Source organism: Cyprinodon variegatus, unplaced genomic scaffold (genome assembly GCF_000732505.1).
Source record: "Cyprinodon variegatus isolate N-32 unplaced genomic scaffold, C_variegatus-1.0 Scaffold134, whole genome shotgun sequence".
NCBI lineage: Eukaryota > Metazoa > Chordata > Actinopteri > Cyprinodontiformes > Cyprinodontidae > Cyprinodon > Cyprinodon variegatus.
Genome location: NW_015150587.1, coordinates 35,833 through 51,468, shown reverse-complemented (window position 1 = coordinate 51,468; position 15,636 = coordinate 35,833). Strand labels below are relative to the sequence as shown.

At 37.8% G+C, this 15,636-nt stretch overlaps 1 protein-coding gene across 7 annotated transcripts in view; it reads right to left on the bottom strand.

The window, feature by feature from the left end:
• sema4d (sema domain, immunoglobulin domain (Ig), transmembrane domain (TM) and short cytoplasmic domain, (semaphorin) 4D) overlaps positions 1-15,636 on the bottom strand; it is a 50,805-nt gene that overhangs the window by 19,223 nt on the left and 15,946 nt on the right. For 2 of the 7 annotated variants that reach the window (XM_015376407.1, XM_015376408.1), the window contains exon 3: positions 11,720-11,777. The exons of the other annotated variants lie outside the window; for them this stretch is intronic. The gene's annotated coding sequence lies outside the window, so the exon portion shown is untranslated. The remainder of the gene's footprint in view (positions 1-11,719; positions 11,778-15,636) is intronic. 7 annotated transcript variants of the gene reach the window in all.

The following is a 15,636-nucleotide window of genomic DNA, read 5'->3' as shown; positions in this document are numbered from 1 at the left end:
ATAAAATAGTACCCTTGGGGTAAATTCTATAAAGACCAGCTTCCCATTACACCCGGCCATCTATTTGTTACTTCCAGATGGCCTCCATCATTTCTGCCATTCACCAGGCTTCAAAACCCACTCTGTGCTCGTTCTGAGGCTGTGACACTGAGTCATGACCCAGGGCTGCTGAGAAATGTAGAAGTGTTCATACTGGCCTGGGATATTTCAGACTGTAACATGCTGGCAGGTCTGTTTGAGCTCTTTGTGTTCCCATCCCAGCCCTGCTGACTGGCCACAGAGCAGACACCTGTTTGGGGCCTTAAAGTTCCCAGCACTCTGCTGTTAGCTGGCTGCACACCCTGGCAGGCTGTCCAAGGAGGACACAAGAAACTGGAGCTTATCTTAGTAGTTGAGTCTTTTTTCACGGCCAATTTGTTCCCATTGGTTATACATCATCATCATCATTAATGCAAGGCTGTTGTGTGAGAATTAAACAAAAAGTGCTCCAAGTTATACCGGGCTCCTTTTTTTAATTTATTTTGTAGGTCTAAAAGTGCCCAGTGCTGCTGTTTGGTTTGGACCTGCAGCTACATTCCAGACAGACACTGATTTGTAAAGGCAAATGGTTTAAAAAAGAAAAAGAACTGCAGAGCATAAGAGCATTAAGTGCTTTGCAGAATATTTTTCTTTCCTCCAATTTTTGTCACATTGTAACCAGAAGGTATCTGTAATCTATCGGGATGGAAACATCATTTCAATCCCAATAGATTTCTGATATTTTTCAGAAATCTGAAAATTGTGTCAAGCCACATAAGGGCCACCAAAAACATTTGAAACAAGAGAAAATGTAAATTCGAAAAATAAATACATTAAAACAAAGAATTAGCCACCCACCGTGAAATCCTCAACCCCACAATAAAACAAATACCAGAGGGGACACAGTAGCTCTGCATGTTAGAGGCTGCAAAGGACCTAAGCCTGGGGTGGAGGTTCACCCGGACACATCCGGAACATTTCTTACAAGACCCTAGAACTAAATCAAGTTCAGAATCTGTAGCAAATGATTAAAAATGTATGCTTTTCATCAAACCTGGTGGAAAGATAGCAATAAGGACACATCCGCAGTTCTATGAGGTATTACATCTTCAGGAGTTGTACAAAACAGACGCTTTTTAGAGTCTAAGTTTAAAGAAATTAAGCAATCTTTATTACTATGCTGGTCTACTGGGTAAAATTGCAGTAAATTACATTGATGATTGTGGTTGAGGGCATGATCTGGTCAAATGAAGATTGCAGAAGTTTGTCATGCAATCAGAAGTTAGCTGGTTTAGACCTCAGCTCTACCAAGGTTTTTATGTGCTTTGGCAAAACACTTCACCTGCATGGCCTTTTGATGGTGGACAGAGGACCTGTTTACAGCAGCTTCACCTCTGTCAGTGTGCCCCAGGGCATCAGTGTGAGAGAATGACTTAAATAACTGAATGTACTGTGCTTTGGAGTCCCCTGACTTGTGTAAGCTTTGTATAAGAACAGGCTATTTACCATGCATTAGCTCCAACTTACATTTTTCTGCAGATGACAAATGATTTAATGCAAGTAAAGAAATTTGACCTAATTAACAATTAGCCATTATGGACGGAAACATTTCTATGCAAATCATCAAAGTTGGTAATTTCTTTCTTTCTTTCCTGTATGAAGTAGAAAATCACAGAGGATGCACCAGATTCTTCCCAACAGAAGCTTTTTGGTAAGAATGGCACAGATCCACTGGAAGCCCAGAAAAACTGCCCAGTAGATCGTGTCAATCCAGACCTCTGCGGCGGAGAGAAAACTGTGCTAAAGACTACAGCAAAAACCACACTGCTGCATGCTGGGTCATTTGAGTAGACAACAAAACCCATAACGTCCTGCTGTGTTTAGGAGTTGTGAAGCAAGCTTTCATATACCCTGCCTTGTGATCGATTTACATCTACTGGCTCCCATCCAGTTTCCTCATGAAACGCCAGACCCACTTGTCATTAAGTGCCTCATGGCAAATTCCCCACTTCCCACCTCATTTTAATGCAGAGTGTGCCGAAAAGAAGCTCAGCATCCTGTCAGCAGGGAGCAAAGAGAGGATCCAGAGCAGAATGGAGGCTGGATTTAAGGAGGAATAGACATTCAGCTCCTGCCAACATCTCCCACCCCATGGGAGCTCTTCTTTTCCATCCACTCTCCCAATCACAAGCATCAATATATAGAGATGCTCTTCTTCCCTCAGCTGCTGAAGGCCAAGAAACTTTTCAGGCTTCCTATCTTGATATAATACCACACACAGAACCTGGAATAAGATGATGTACAATACTCATCAAAAAGTTTTTCTTTCCCCATTCAACTCATATCTGCAGAGTTCCATGGGAAATTATTGAAAATCCCTGCACAGCTGGATACTGCACTTGGTTTTAGATAATGGCTGGCAGCCAGATGTGTGCTCATCACTGTCAAAATGATTGGCTATAATATCACTCTTTACTCTTGCATCCTGAAAACTTGACTATTTGTGAAGTTCTTGAAAACTAAGGTCTAGGTCAGATGTTGAAATGAAAAACACTCAACATTCATGCAACTTACCAGGTATCTGATACTGTATGTCTTAACTTGTGTTCTTTGTAGTCGTTTTTCAAACCTAGGGTCTTGTTGGATGCAGGCCTGCAACACAGACTTACCGATCCTCTACTTGAAACCAAATACAGGGATCAAAGAGGATGAAATCAGATGGGTACAGATGTCTGCCCCAGTGCCATTTACAGATTAATAGAGTTTGGCTACAGATGTGGCAGAGATCCGAGCTTGCTTGCATATGCATATTATGATGCCAACTGTGGGCATTGGATCCCTCTTATGAGATTTGTCTGGGCCTTAGATTCCATCCTAAAGTACTGCCAGGTGCTAAAGAGGTTTTGGGTTTCATTTCTTGCCAAGCTGAGCCTTTTTTTGGCATTTGTGCACAGTAAGCCAAGAATTTACAGCCTGTTGCTGTTAGAAAAGCTGCAGCTAAAAAAAAAAAAAACGTAAGTTTTATATATGTATAAAAATATTTAAAAATTTTCAGCTAGAAGAAATCTGTAATGAATATCATGCATTTGTTTCCAGACCACTAGAATAGGTAAACACAGATCTTAAAATGCTGCTATAAGGTTAACATGCTGGATGGCTTCATTTCGGTGTTATTTTAAAAGAGTGACTCTATTTAGATTATCACAATGCTGTTTCCTACACAACAAATCTTTAAAGGCTTATCAGAATTACTGCTATTTTTAAACAAAGACATTTTATGCAAAAAAAAAAAAAANAAAAAAAAAAAAAAAAAAAAAAAAAAAAAAAAAAAAAAAAAAAAAACAGTTGGAAGTCTGCATCTAGTTTTGTATTTCAGTCTTTACAGAGTTGCCAAGGTTTGAGGTGTGGCGCAGGGGGGTGGGGCATGACAGCATCACTGTCTGCAAGTAACCCATCACACAAAGTTCAATGGTTCAAGTATAAACCGGGCTTTAGAAAAAAACATAATAGCTGATGATAAAAATCGGAATTTTATCCCAAAAAATAAAAAATATAACCAATTCTGTAGGTTTTTTCCCTCTTACATGTATCATTTTTCTTCCAATTCAAAATAATGGACTGTTTTGTTCAAAAGGTTTGCCAGATGTGTATGTTCCCACCACTTTATTCTATTTGGATTAATCTCCAAACAAAATTTATCAGAAAGCATGCAGTTTATTGATGGATAATTCTGATGCAAAACACTTTTATGATTTAATAGAATTATTCAACACGCAAAAGTATAGTTATAGCTGGTAATTCTGTTGATAAATGTAAAATGTGTGGATAAATTCCCATCAATTTCTCCAAAACATAAGTGAACAGCCCTGCAGGTTTCCAAAGCAGCTGGGGGGTGGTCAGAATAACCACACCAGCTATTCTATGAAACTGCTGTATGATCCACAATAAATTTACTTGATATAAGGTGGAATGAAAAAGTTTAACTTTTATAAAAAACATTTACTGTTCTAACAAAATCTATAATTTTTTAACATTCTATTGGATTGAGTACTTGGGAAAGACACTAGATTTCAAGTCAGACTGAGATACAGTAGGTAAACTTTAGGTAAGCCATCAAAGACAGTCCAGATGGCTAAACTGAGGAAAAAGGATGTGTACAGGGGATAGAAAATGGAAATCCTCCTGTATAATTACTAGTCATAGGGGCCCTGCTGAGCAAGCATGTCGACCTTAAGTGGCCACAGCAAAGGCAAATAAAGGGTCAGCTCCAGTAAAGGGTATATTTAGTCTGCAAATGGTGAGCTTTTTAAAAACAACACACCCTTTCACTGAGTCACATGGCTCTGAAAAACTTCCCTATAAACATAAAGGCGAGTGAAGTTAGCTAACTAGAAGATTACTGTGTGGTGTTCCCCGTCAAAGCACTGAATACGGCTCTGTAGTCCAGTATAAAAACATAATCACCAGGCTTCCTCTCTTTTAATTAAAGGAGGAAAAAAAGTGGGGAAATTTTACAACCAACATCTGCTGAGACAGGTTTAGGAACTCGCCAAAAAGAAGAAAATTCCCAAATATGAAAATTGTTTTTCTGTAATCTGATACCACACACGCACAGCCAATCACACAGTTTTCACACACCAGTGTAAGGCATTCCCCAAAGACAGAGCTGTAGCTAGTATCTACAAACTTAATTAAGAAATAAGGTTGTTTTTTTTTAACAGTTAAACATTTTGCTCAAATGTGCAAACACTGGGGCTGACATAGAAGTCACCACTATCTTAAAAGTCACATCCATTTCCCTCAAGCATTTAAGAGAATATAGAAGCTGCAAGAACCCGCTGAGGATCTTAATCTGGGCAATGGGAATCACCAGTCCCGGCAGCAAAGGAGGCAGAGAGACACTGTGCCCACCCAGGACCAGAAACTGTCTATTTTTTTAGGGTTTTGTTTTTATTCTGAAGTGGCCAACTTTTTATCATTCTCATCTTTGATCTGTCAGTCACAGAATTCAACTATTCCAAAAAAAAAAGTGAAACTTGCTATCCAACTACACATTGATTAGACGGGTTGTTGAGGCAGCTGTGGTCACCGTAGCTAGTGCAACATGTTAGGATTATTTTATCTATGTGAATATTTTACATATTGAATACCTGAACTGTTTATAAAAGTTCTCATGGAACAAACAAGACTGAGGAGGAAGCAGCGCAATGGATTTAAAGTCAACAACGGAGCAAACATTCATGCTTGGAAACTTAGCTGCATTCGTAAGAAGCTTATAGTGTAACTCTCTTCCGTATGGAAGGAAACGTTGAGTGATGACAGATGACATCACATTTACAACAACAACAAAATTCATGGTATGTAGTTCTACCTCTCTCTCAGATTCTCTGATTCCAGAAAGGTTAACAGCCTAATCTGATCCTTATGCTCAGATAGCTGAATCAAGAGTTTTTAATTGCTGTTTTGTCACCATAGTGGCAGTTTTCTCAGGCAGCAGCTCTAAATACAAACATAATACACAGACAAAAGTTAATAAATTACTTTAAAAAATGACTATCATCATAGACAGAAAATGTAACACAAGAACAGATGTTGATGGATTGTAGCCTTTAGTATTAAGACAAAGTACAGCTTGTGCTGAAATGGGATGGAGGTGTAGATTTGTAGATGCATTGGATTTTTTAGAATTAACGTTTAGTTAAGGCAGTAAATTTCACATCCAGTGTTAAATATGCAGTGTCAAAGTACATTGACTCTTAAAGATATTACAAAAATTGGAGTAAGATATACACTAAGTACAGTTCTAAAATTACACTAATTCAGAGACCAAATGCACTCTTAAAGTGTTACTGATGATAGCCTTTGCAGCTTTGGGAAATAACATTTTCTTGAGTGCATTTCTTTCTGATCAGAGGTGGGTAGAATATCCAAAAATTGCACTTAAATAAAAGTATTTTTTACTCAAGTAAAAAGTATCATTTAAAGAAAATATTCAGTAAAAGAGTATTTGGGGGAAAATGCTACTCAAGTACTGAGTTGCTGATCTACTTGCTACTTATGCTACAAGAACAACTGATTAAATATAATCTAAAATTCAAAATTTTCTGGGGAAAGATGGTGCAGTCAGCCTCTCACTATTTTGGCTGCTTAAAGTTCTCCTTGCAAATTCTGTCATTCAAGGTGGTTTGGTAGGTTTGCTGTAACAGATTTAATTCAGGGGCATCTGAATAAATACAAATTGATGTTCTTTCTTACACTTTACAAAGATGCATTATTTCAAAGAGTTATATGACAAATTCTTTAGTTATTAAGTGGTTGTAACACGTTACATGTAGAGCTGTGAATACTTTTTAAAGGCGTTTTTGTATCTAGATTAAAAATTAAACATCACCTGTTAAATAGCTACATTAATGCTTAATGCACCTAAAGAAACTGGTCTTCATATGAAGCTTTTCCCACCAGTCCAAGAGCCTTTAATGAATCAGTATCCATTCCTTCAAGCCTGCTATATTTTTCCCTTCCCTTTCTGCTTTTCAACAGGACTCCTTTCTCTCCTCTAGGCGCTGATTTCATGGTAGTAATTTTGGCCGGCAGAGAAACAAACCTCCCTTAGTGAGCTGTGTGAAAACCCACCCCATCACCCACAGGCACCTTCAACACCAACAGTGTGTCCTCCTGAACTTGGCAATTCAGCACACAACAAACTAATTTCCCCTTTTCTTTCCTTCACACCATGGAGGGAATAACAACAAAAAGCTCTACAACACTTATCATGGCAGTTTCTCGTGATCTGGCCAACAGATTTGGGTCAAGCATTCTTTTCCTGCACAACACTGAGAACAGTTTACTGTTACAGAGAGAGATTAAGAATTCATTCCCTAAAAGCCGGCTCATTTGTTCCCTGAGGAAGTAAATTAAATTTCAACTTCTAGGTAACTAATAAATATTAGCAGACTTACGTATGCATTCATAGTCTAAATGATATGAAGGGACAAACAGGAAGGTAAAGGGTATATCTTTGGAGATTTCATGCATTTTAACCTGTCTTTCATTAACTTGAGGCTAAAGATAAGAAAAACGTCTCTTATTGGGGTAATTTGCAAAGGGCCATTAATCTTCAACAGCTACCCTGCCTGGATAAGAAGTAGACACAATTTTATCTAAAAAAAAAAAAAAAATCTCTTCTTTTGCATAAAACGTTTCATTGTTAAACATAAAAGGTTGTACCCCTACCTCATAAAATCAGCTGTTTGCTTACTGACATTTTAATAATGTTCTCTTTTCCCGACATGCCCTTTCTTCACGGACAGATATTTGGGACAGCAGGGAGAACAGCAGAGATCTTCAGGGCTCTTTCCTCCATAAAAGACATTTCATCCCAGCGCTTTGTGTCCTGAGACATCATCAATACCCCCTCACACCCCACCATGGACTGTTCTCCCTGCTTCCATCTAGGAAGAAGCTTCACGGCATTCAGTGCAGATCCAGTAGATTCCGAAACAGTTTGTTCCCCACTACCATCAGACAGCTGAATGTTGAAAAAACTTTAAATCATGTCACAGACTCTGCATCACACTGATAACACCAAACCAAAATACTGCATATTTGCACCATATCCATTGATATGGAAGTTCAGAGCCTTAATATATATGGTGCATATTTGCACCATATATATTAAGGCTCTGAACTTCCATATCAATGCATTTTTTACAGTTTTCTCTTCCACAATGTTTACATTTGATCACTGCTGCACTTGGAAATGGAAATGTCATGAAAGTTGTACAAATCATGACAATAAAAGCTGTCTAAGTCTACATCTTTTCAGCACCATTTCCAAATCTGATTAACTTTTTTGGAGGTTGATATGCTGACATGCTAGATGCGAGTCACATGAAATATCACCTTCACCAGATCTGAAGGAGGAGCTGCTGCTTAAATCTAATTATTTTACTTATAAGTACAAAGTTGTTAGAAGTAATACAGATTTGGAAGAGTTTAATAAAATGGTGTGAGATATAAAACGAAACATCAAGCAAATAAAAGACATATGAATAATAATCTACCCTCAATTATTTATTTATTTTTATCTGTAACTGGAAACCCCCCCCAAAACATTACCAATTCCATTTTATTGTTAATTTTATATCTAAAACTTGTCTCAACCCACCTTTGTTTAATCATTACAGCCATCTGGTTAAACTTTTACTTGGCAAAAGGAGTTATGGAGGTGGGCTTCTGGCAACAAGGAAATCACAGCAGGAAATATCTGAAGAAAAGTTGTAGAGTCCATTCTCTGAATATTTTTACCATTAAATCACTGCTTTGTTCCTGGAAAGTTAAGTCAAGTTTCATTATGCAACTTTTCATGAGAAGTCTGTGTTTTTGTAATCAAACCACCTTCTTTGTTCTAAAGTATCAGAATGTAATGAGGGGTTTATTAGTAGAAATATTTATTACCTTTTCAATTACTCAGAAAGGGAATACTAAAATCTTTACCCATTTTTTAAAAACAGGATTATTTGGCTTTTTTTTTTTCCTTAGCTCTGGTTCATCTTTTTTTTGTTTACTGTATTTTTGAACATAAAGCCAAAACTATCAGACAGAGACCAAGCTTTTTACTGGTCTTTAGATGGTGAGCAGACAACCATAAAAGAGTTAGCTGTGATGTTGAATAAAAAGGAAATATCAAGCTTGTTTGAGTTAAACGCAGCCAGTATTTTACCTGAGCTAAAAGTTAAAACAGTAAAGAGCATTTGTCTGAAGTGAAACTAAATGATCTATAAACATAATGATTAATTAGTAGGTCTAGTCCAGGAGCAAGATGAGCATTTTCTTGTCCCATCACTGATCTACTCTTTCCTTTAACAACTCCACTTTCTAAGCTCTAAGCTTTTTACAAACTCTTTTTTCCTGTGCTAGAGGTGGCAATAACAAAGTTTGTTTTGACTTTTCAAATGTCACAAACTTGTTACACAAACAACAGCTATGACCCGATTCATATTTTCTTACACTTTAGCCAGCAAATCCTAAAAACACCCATTACGTTAGTTTGCTGTAAAGATACAAATTTCTGCACCTTTGTTCAGTCATACTGGTGCTTTCCTTAGCTGTCGACGCAGCAGATCCAGATGCATGCCTTGGCCTGTGTGGACCAGATATGTTTGATTCTGCAGCACATAAAGGCAACATCGCTCTGGAAAAGACCCTGCCTGTTCCAGTATGCAAGGATGCTTCTCCATTAGTCCTGTAATACTAAAGACCTGTTGTTCCGGCTCAGAAACCAAACAGGCCATGTTCAGGGCCCACTGCTATTCGTTCACAGTCATGGAGCTAGAATTGAAGATGCATAACTTGGTTTTACAGATCATTTAACCAATTTTTGCCTGATTTGCCCCAAATCCTAAACATGAACAAAACAAGGCAAATGGCCAACAAATTCCCATTTCTCATGAAAACATAAAACCTTTTCCATTACAGAGCAAACAGTGAAGATGATGATGTAGGAAAAAAACAATCCAAGTTGAAAGCTTGAGGCTGTGTCCAAACATCCGCCTTAACCCCACAATCACTGTATATAGATGAGACTAAATATTGGACTTTATAGTGAATTAAGTTAACTTGTCGTTCGGACAGATGATCAGTACTTTTCACTCTCCTGTTGATCGAGGGACTCAAGCATCCCCCACCGCGCCATCTTTGTTCTTTCTCATCCCTATAACATATCCTATGATGCTTTGCAAGGAGGGCTCTTGAAAAGCATTCTGGGATAAATTAGCTTGTCCATCGATGTACACTTTTCAAGGTGCAATGGAAGAAATTGAGTGCACTACTAGACATTTGGACACCCTTATAAAATAATGTAAACCCTATATAGTACTCCATATAGGAGTATAGAGCTCTATACCCCTATATAGGGCTCTATATAGGGGTATAAAGCTCTATAAACATTTGGACACAGCCTAAGACTTTCAGAGTCTATGTCCAGATTCTCTAGTCTCTAGTTGTAATCAGCTGGGGGAGCAAAATCAGACCCAGTGTCTTACAGAAGCTGAATAATTTGCAAAATAAAGCTTAATTCTGTTCTTAGGATGACTTTGAAGTCTTTATGGCTCATTAAGCAAAGGAAAAGGCTTCATTTTTGGGGGAAAAAAGCCAACACTGAGCATGCTCCTCACACTATAAAGACTGAACATCAGTGGATTGGCAGTAAGAGAGTTACAGATCTGCTGAAGGAAACCCGTTCTGCTCAAAGCTACAATAACAATCTCTAACTTTGAAGAAACTTGCAGAATCCATGCTCCCTCAATATCTGATTTCGCTTACATAATTTAAGTAACACCTAATTGACCTGAGATCGGAGAAAGTTTAACTGGAATGGATGATAACAGAAAGGCTGACTAAAAAGCAATGTGTAGAGGTTGACTAATCGAGCAAATTTTGATGGGACTGATTCATTTACATTTGGCAAATATGCCTGCACCACTTGCATTACGAAAATGAGAATAATTTATGTGTTGCAGAAGCCTCAATTTAAACAAGATTCACAAAAAAAGAAAACCATAACACATGTTAGCTAAATAAAGTGAGCAAAAATGCTTCAGATGATCTTAAGGCATGGCTGCCGAGAGCACTAATGAATCATCCAACGCATGCAAGTATTGGATGAATCAAACACAAGAATCAAATTACTCAGGTATTGAACATCCTCCTAGAGTGGAAAAACAAAAACATTAAAGGTGTTTTACATTAGAGACTACCAAATCCAGAACACCCACAGACATCAATCAGCTTTACACAACATAGAAACCTGAAAGACTTAAGATATCAGTGTGCCGTTGATGCCTTTTGATGGAGCATGCATCCTGTTACACCTTTAATTGTTCGAGTACAAAAAAAAAACATCTAACAGGTGCTTCAGGATATCCTGTATTGATTGTTCAAAACAATGAAATTTTTACCACCTGCTGCAACTGTTTGTTTCTTTCAAAAAAACAGATAACCACCTAAAGCACATAGTCTTATTTTTACATTTATTTATCAGAATTACCTGATACAAAGTTCTCCCAATTATTAATTTAAAGTTAAGAAGATAAAACCTGATATAATTGCATAATATGCTCTTAAGCTTAAAAAGTAAATATTCTAAGCAGTTTGATATAAAGAAAACATTTTCCTCACTGCAGCCTCATGCATAGTACTTTGGCATTTGGAGAAAAGCTTTAGAGCACTTGAGTTGCAGTTGCTAGGCTGTGACTGAATAATTGCTGTTTAGAGCAGCCGCTCAGCAAAGTAAAAGCAAAGCCAAAGAGCAAAGTGTGCTGTCCAAAACCCCAGAGCAAGGCAACCATGCATGCCTTTCATTATAAACATCACAAGGTACACAGTAATTATGTGCCTTTGAGCAAACAAACAAAAAGCATCAAGTTGAAAGGAGAAAATACCAAAAATCAAGAAAGGAAATGAGTGATTAAAAAAAAAAAAAATAGGTTTAAAATCAATTCCCAGCTGGATTACCCATGTGTAGTCATGCAGAAAATGCAAGGATAAAAGTAAACCTTTAAGACAGGTACAGGTTGGGGGGGATGGATAGACATGCAGCACTGGTTTTGAAGCGTGCAGGCTTCGAAGCAGCACAGTATCGGTTTGCACAGCAAAGAGGGGGGGCGAGGCAGGGAGGGGGGAGAGGAGTAGAGTTTCTGACCTGTGGCTCCTAAAAGATGCGACGCTCTTCCTCTGGAGAGAATTATAATATCCTCAGGCTAGGGAGGGGGAGAAGACACACAGATCAGACAACACAGTTAAATGTTGTATCACTGTGCGCGTGCCTAGAAGGGGAGGAAGGTTTAAGATGTATAATTAGTTTGTCAGGACTCGAGTAAAACAGATAAAATATGCATGATATACATCAAAATCTGTCAAATAAGATGAGGTTTAGAAAATACCCACAAACTGACCATCAAAACACAAATAAAAACAAAAAGACAAAAAGGATCTAATAGAGAAACTTCAGCTGTGTGAAAATCTTGGGTATCTTTGACTTTCCGTCTAATACAAAAGGAACTTTCTGTGGAAGACTTGTCAGACATGAGTTTCAGATGAATGCAACTAATCTAACAAGCCTCATCCTATCTACACTGAGGGAGCTAGAGGTCTCAGAGGGTATGGTAACAAAAATAGTTAAAAATCTGTGTTTTAATTATTTTAATTCTTCTCTTAAAAAAAAAACATTTAAAGAGTTGTTTGAGTCGTCATCAGCAGTGAATATCATCAAAGCTCTGCTCTCTCTGGAGCGTCCAACAGTAGAAATGGCTGCACAAATTACATTTTTACCTTATTTTTATTCTTTCCACTTTAGACATTATTGTTTGATGAAGTCTCCAACAATGACCTCCAACATCTAGCATACGTTACAGTCAGAAAAGGTCTCTTCTGCTCCAATGAGGAAACAGGAGAGCGATGAACCAAAAACAGGATTGAAAGGCTCTTTCAAAATGTTGAGCACCAGTAGGAAAATCTAAAGGACTAAATGCATCCAGAGTAATTTGCAATCAGCTGGAAAATTCTAAGATTCCTCAGGATGTAGGTTTTGTTTTTTTGCCCTCAGACATCACTTTGCTGTTGTGACGGATGACTGGCTGTCCTTTCACTACAGCTTTGAGTCGGTTCACTTAGACTGCTTCCCTGAGCAAAATGAAAACCTCCACACCAAAGCTGAATACATTCTTCCTGCATGACGGCCTTTACTCCAACAGTCCTCCACGAAACAAGCACCTCTGACCAAAACATTTTTCCCCTGACCATTTAGAGAGAATCAATTCTTCAATCAACCTAGCGTGAGAGCTCAGATATTATAATAAAGATCAAAACCTATCAAAGCAAAACAACAAGAGCTGACATTTTCCACACAACTGATTTCATGTCAGCTAAATCAACCCAAATATGCAGATTCATGGGTATTAACCAGCATCCCTGCTTTGGTGCATTAAGAATAATCAGATTACATTCAGCAGTGAAGAAGCAAAGAAAACGAAAAGCAAAACGCAACAATGGAACTTTTATTGACACCAAAAATACTTTAGATGTGGATTCAAGATGGTGCCACACTATGTTTGCTGGGGTAAGGAACATAGGTCAGAGGTGATTCCAATGAAATAAGGTGTTTTAAGGAGATTAATAAAGCAGTAATAGCGTAGATGGCTATCAGAAAACCAACATTTTCTGTCCAGTAGGGCCATCTATAACTATAGAAGTCTGTAAATAGTCAATACCAGCTTAACACGCTTAAACCCTTACTAGTGCAGCTGCTTAAACTTACAGAAACAAACTACTGGGGCTTCTGAGATTTCATTCAACTACAAGAAGTCATATTTAAAAAATCTAATCAGGAACTTGAAAATTCGTTAAAAAAATTCATAATAACCCGTCACTTCATAACCGTCCCAGATGAGTCTGATTTTTCCAGTCATCTATGTTTTTCCATTCTATTTTCACAGCGTCATTCATGCATGAAGACAGAAGAACATCTGCAACAAGTGCAAATATCATATCAAATCATCGCGTCTCAACATCTCAGTGCAGCATCTACGTAGCAGTGGGAATAGCTGCCAGATGTACAAGATTGATGAGCGAAAGGTCAAAGACTGCACCCCCATCGACATCTTCAGGAAGCACTTTGAACTGGACTTCCCCGTCTCCCACAAAACCGTGTGACAGCTGATCTAGAGTTTCTACAATGTCGCCACGAATCCTAATGAGGCCACGCCTTCATATGTCTCAATTCAGGATGTGTTGGTGGGGGGGCAACAAGTGTGGGGGCAAAACAAGGAGTGCCCCGCAAACCTTGCCCTTGTGACACGGCGGTCTGTAGAGGTGAGGGAGAGGAAATGGGAGATGTCACGGCTCTATAGTATTTAACTGATGAGTGGATTTGAAGGACAGCCGGGAAAAGCTGGCATTTTGAAAAAAACAAATCCATCTCAAACCGGAACAATGGTAGTAATGGCTGCACTTCAGAAAGCTGCCAGATTGGGAGCGCTCACTGAGCATCCGGCTGCAATACTGGATTTCAGCTACTTAAGGATTATCACTATACTAGAATATTTTCTTAGTTTAGAGGAAATTGAGGTAAAGAGCTTTGTACGTCTTTTAAGAGTTTTCTTATCCATTGCAAAAACAGGTTACCTTTATACTACAGGCTAAAGTACAATATTGTTTATAAACTGGTGTCACAATCTTCTTGGTTATATATTCATCCAACTATTTCAGTGTATACAACACAAACAGATTATCATCATCAAGTACAGCAAAATTATTTTTTCCCCCTGTATTTAGATTTCTATATTGATCCGGCGATTTCAGGAAATTGAAAGTCTTAAGCTGAACGAGAAGAAAAGTAAAAGCCGGTGGAATAAAGTCGATTTTCTTCAGGATTTTTGTTTCTCAATCAACCCTCAATACAATCTGAAGCTATTGCCTGATGTTGTTTGGTTCGGTCTGGAAATTTCTGAGTAAAAGCAAACGATGGCAACTGAAGACCTGTTAGCTGAAAATGTATACTTCAACATCATTTTCTTTGTTTTGGAAAAAAAAACAAAAATTGTTTTATTGCTACTCTTTCAAACGTTTGACATTGCACCTCCTCTAATACAAATATAGAAATAAACGATTTGAATTTATTTTTTAAATGTTTCACTCTATTAGAGAAAATTTGAATGAGCTGAAATAGTTATAGGTAGCCTAACACTGTACACAAAAAGCTACAGAAATCATAGATAATCAAAAATGTCTGAGTAATGCATTTCTGATCATTTTTCCATTTTTATTATTTCAAAAGATACATAACTAAAGCTACAGCGGAATTTATACACAGTTTTAAAGATGAAGAATAATTTATGTAGAAACGCAAATAAAATTTCAAAATAAAAGACCGTTTTAAAACAACACAAATCGTTCTGCTGAGACCAATATGAGCACACAGAGGACCTTGACTGATACAGAAAGGCAAAGCAGACATATTAAAAGAGAAAAGGCTGCTGGGAAGTGTTCTCATATCTCTAAGGCAGTTTGTTATTTTAGCTCTCATAGAGAAACACCCACCCTGAGCAGCCTTCCTTGCTGTGGAACTATAAACATCCCAAGTCTCTGACAAGGCTGTCAGTAAACACCAGCACAGGTGGACGAGGGAAGCGACACTCAAAGGACAGAGGAAGACAGAAAACAAACAGGCTTTGATATGATGAAGTCTCCCAATACACAAAAGAAATTAGAAACAGGCAAAGAAAACATGAAAATAAGAAAACATACAACAAAGCATAATCGCATAGCTTAGAAGATTGCACAACGTTTTTCTCCTCAAATGAATGGGAATTGACAATAATAATTACGTTTTATTTTATAAAAATCGTTAAGCGTCAATCTATTGAAACAGTGCTATGATCCCCAGTTTAAAATCTTGTTAAAAAGGGACAGAAATTAGAAATTTAGGAGGAGTAGACAAACAAGGTTGCATCTTTTGTAAAATGTTTCAAGGCTTTGATTTAAAAAGGAGAAATCCTTGTCTAGAAGCACAGAGTCCGAGTTTAAAAACATTCCTCATCACAGAACACAAGGAGGCTGAGC